This window comes from Perissodus microlepis, chromosome 10 (genome assembly GCF_051167445.1).
Source record: "Perissodus microlepis isolate ML-2025 ecotype Zambia chromosome 10, ASM5116744v1, whole genome shotgun sequence".
Classification (NCBI taxonomy): Eukaryota; Metazoa; Chordata; class Actinopteri; order Cichliformes; family Cichlidae; genus Perissodus; species Perissodus microlepis.
The window spans coordinates 16068214-16072462 of record NC_140470.1 but is presented as its reverse complement, the minus strand read 5'-3'; the positions used below and the strand labels follow the sequence as shown (position 1 = coordinate 16072462).

General features: G+C 35.5%; 1 long non-coding RNA gene across 1 annotated transcript; it reads left to right on the top strand.

Moving 5' to 3' along the window:
* Nucleotides 1–287: 287 nt before the first annotated feature.
* Nucleotides 288–1400, top strand: LOC146379129 (uncharacterized). Its single transcript, XR_014801465.1, has 3 exons — nucleotides 288–420; nucleotides 507–729; nucleotides 818–1400. It is a non-coding gene; the product is annotated as an uncharacterized LOC146379129 (long non-coding RNA).
* Nucleotides 1401–4249: the final 2849 nt, after the last annotated feature.

Below are 4249 nucleotides of genomic sequence, written 5' to 3'. Positions count from 1 at the left end.
ATGCTGCCACACTGCACACCTCTGAGACCATCAATGATGACTCATACTGAGGAAACTGTATTTCCTGTCAGAGGTCCTCAGTGATCCTCAGAGCAGAGAGAGGTATGATTCTTTAACTTTGATAAAAAATGTCAGTGTTTTTAATTCAATTAATTAATTTAAATCCTGTTTATTGCACAAATAATTTCACACTCAAATGATTATACTTCTTGACACTTTTTGAGTTTTAATTCACATTATGGATTACAAATCTATGCTTTTTCTACTCGGTCTCTCTGTGCAGGTATTGCTGTCTTCTGAGTTCTTCAGTGTCCCAACTGAGACATTCAAACCTCATTGCAGAGCTCATGTCTTTCCTCACCATCATGTGAGTGTGAGATTGCTCTGGATTCTGGTTATGTGGCCTGCAGCACCTATAAGGTATTTCAATATTGTTCATTGTATAACTTATTTGTAGTTTTTAGGCCTTAACACAAATAAAATGTTCCTTTTTCTGTATTTTTTAGAACAAGCTCGTCCAGTGTGCCTGCATTCCAGCTTCTTAGACTCTACGCAAGTGGACAGAGTATCAGTGTTTGACCACTCTTACAGACACCGACTTCTGTCAACTCACTGCTACTGATCAGGCACCTCACTCCAGGAAGACAGAGGGCTGCAAGCCTGTCATTGTTTCCAGTGTGGCTTTGTATTCTTGGGGTAGCATCAGATTTTTCCCACAAATATTCAAAGGTAACACTTATTTTAAGCTTAGTTATTAAATCAAAAGTCTTCCCTTGTGTTAATTTTATTTTTTTTATTTGTTTTTGTTTTCTTTTAGATTTATATGCAGTGATCGGATGTGGTGGAGCTTTGTTAACTGTGTGGAAAACATCTGTTTGTGATGATATTTACAATGAGGCTTTAAGGTGACAGTTTCCATGTAATTTCAATCCTTTTACTAAGCAAAAACATGTTTGCAATTAACATATTTTTTTCAGTTTTGTCTTTTGGATTTATGGTTAACATTCCTCTGTGACAGCAAATACTAAACCGCTCCAAGTAACCAGCATATCATTGGTCAAAGGCAAAAAGGACCACATGTCACGCTAGCAATGAATTTTTGACTGTGTTTGTGTCACCAGATTTAACAAACAATATCAGACATATGAAACTGAACTCTGGATTAATGTGCAGATTCTTTTTGTGTTTTTTTTTTTTATTGTTGAATAATTATTTTGTAGGACAAACCCAATCTATTTACCCAAACAATTTAACTTGTTTGGGTAAATAGTGGATTAATATATCTAAGTCTATAAGTATAGCAAGCTGAATTCATACAGACACACAGCTCTAAATCTTGAATTGTAGGATGTACAGAAATGATCGTGTGATTATTATGGACATTTAAATAACTATATCTATTGAACCATTACACGTATTCTTTATAGAAATTACACAATCTCAAATTATGAAAAAAGAAGTGTTTAAGAGAATAAATAATGTGTGTTTGTATGAATCCTGCCTTAGTATGGGGTGTCAGTAACTACATTAGTATAGAGTAGGTCTAACAGTGGTTTTCCACATCTGCTCTAATACAGCGGTCCCCAACCTTTTTTGCGCCACGGACCGGTTTATGCCCGACAATATTTTCATGGACCGGCCTTTAAGGTGTCGCGGATAAATACAACAAAATAAAACTAGTACTGGTACTGAAAAAAAGAAAATTTATTCATAACACACGTGAAAAGACCAAGGAAAACCGAGTAAACGATAAAAACGATAACAAAATAACGCTGAAAACCGATAAAAACCCTGAAAACTATACATTTCACACCTGAGCCTCAACTCTCGCGGCCCGGTACCAAATGACTCAAGGACCGGTACCGGTCCGAGGCCCGGGGGTTGGGGACCGCTGTTCTAATATATATAGATAATGGGTCAGACATATAAAGTCATTTTGAAAAGTTCATAAAGGTCACATCCATTTATATGTGTTCCTCTTTATCATTTTATATCAGGTCACACAGCTGACTTGAGTTTTGATCAGAGTAGAACCATAACATTCATGCTAATGGTTCTACTGTTTACAGTTACTTTATGATGGATTTCACCCTGGTCACAGCACTATGTGAAAAGCTGTTAGAGGTAAAGTTAACCCAATTAATACCTCATCATAAGTCACTCTCTAACGCAGGGCAGTGATTATTTTTCACTGTAATTTATTCCACAACAATGTTCTTTATTTGATCCTTGTTTCTTTAAATATGCACATCGATTGTTCAGCTGTGTGACTCTCCACACCTCAAATATATCACAATGTGGACTTCATTTCGACAGTATTTTGTAGATTGGTACCATATTTATAATCAAATCATCTTGTGCATTTATTACCTAAATGTTGTTTGTGTGTTTTTTTTTGTTTGTTTCTTTGGGGTTTTTTTGTTGCCATTTTTACATTTCACCAACTGTGTAAATTCTGCAATTTTACCTTGGTTTTGTTTTACATCAGTTTATCTGCTGGCTGGTATTCCTGTCTTCCTTCTCTCACCCCAACCGGTCGCAGCAGATGGCCGCCCCTCCCTGAGCCTGGTTCTGCCGGAGGTTTCTTCCTATTAAAAGGGAGTTTTTCCTTCCCACTGTCGCCAAAGTGCTTGCTCATAGGGGGTCATATGATTGTTGGGTTTTTCTCTGTATCTATATCTGTATCTATAAATTGAATTGAATTGGTTTTCTTCCTTTTCTAATGTTTCTGGTCATTTTTCACAGTTAAATAAGTAACTTCGTGGTTACTTCATCGTTTTCAGCTGTTATCTGTTTACAGTTTTTTCCTAATAATTACATTTCTGCAAAATTATAGCAGTTCTGATAAGTTGTAATATTTCTGCCAAGTTATTAATTTTCTACTAAATTATATCATTTCTGCTAAGTTATGTTATTCTAAATTATTACATTTCTGCTAAGTTGTAGCTTCTGGTAAACTACAGCATTTCTGTTGAATTGTTATGTTTCTTCTAAGTTATTGCATTTCTGCTAAGTTATTACATTTTTCGTTAACTTGATGTTGTTCTGCAAAATTAAAATTTCAACAACTTTTTAAACACTGACTTTGATTTCTTCAGCTTCTTCAGCTATTTTCAACTATTTTCAGCAGACAGCTTACATTTTAGCAAAGTTCCTTTGCTTATGCAAAGTTTTTACAATTTCTGCAACTTTTCAGCTTTTTCAGCTAGTTTTTGCATACAGCTTCAGCTTTAAAGCATCCACACTGCATTTTCGCAGGAAATGCAATTTTTTCTAGTTGTGTGGATGCTTTAAGCATCCACACTATTGAGTTCCTCTTGGGACTTCCGTACACTTTTTGGCACTTAACTACTTCCACAATTTTCAGCCGATTTTCACCGTTCAAATTTTAAACTATTCTGCTATTTCTGCTAATGTGTGCTCTGTCTTTTGGTATTTTTCACTATTATACTTTTTAAAATATTAAGCTTAATTTGTCCCATTGAAATGAATGGGAAACTTCTGCAATTCTGCTAAAATTTGCTTGTTTTTGAAACTTAACTACTTCCTCATATTTTCACGTAGAACAACCATTCAAACTTTAAAATGTTAACAAATTATTGGGCTATTCAGGTATAAATCAGCTTTTTCAAATCTTTTACCGTTTTACTTTTATGCCTCTTAAAGTTTTGAGCTGCAAAATTGTGATTTTTCACAAAATACATGCGTTGTTATGGTTGCTATGCACTTGGCTTCCAGTGTGCCACTGTAGGTTTCGCAGTCTTCTCTTCATGTCCGAACAACTGTTTGCTACTTGCTCAATTTTCACTCAACTTCCACAAATTATACATCAAAACGTAGGTATTTTTGCTGGCTTTCAGAAAATGTCACTATCATTGTTGTGGAATTTATAGAATTTTGGCAAATCTCCTCAGACCAACACAAAGTCTCAAAACTCTCCATAGAAAGTCAATGGAGAGTTTGTTCAAAATCACCGCTTGATTTCTGTAATGAGAGGCATATTCGAATCGTCATATCTCCTTAACGAAGCGAAGTTAAAACATGAGGCTTGTCCCAGTATATCTTCAGACACTCCTGACGCTCACAATTCAAGAATGTTTTTCTCACCTATTACCGTTCTGAGATGAGTTGGACTTGTTTGAGGGTAGGAAATTCGTCCTTCGCTCAGATTTCTTCAGATTTCAAACTCTGGAAATGAACCACTTTTTTCTCTCGTCATATCTTTTTAATGGATTTCCACAGAGACCTG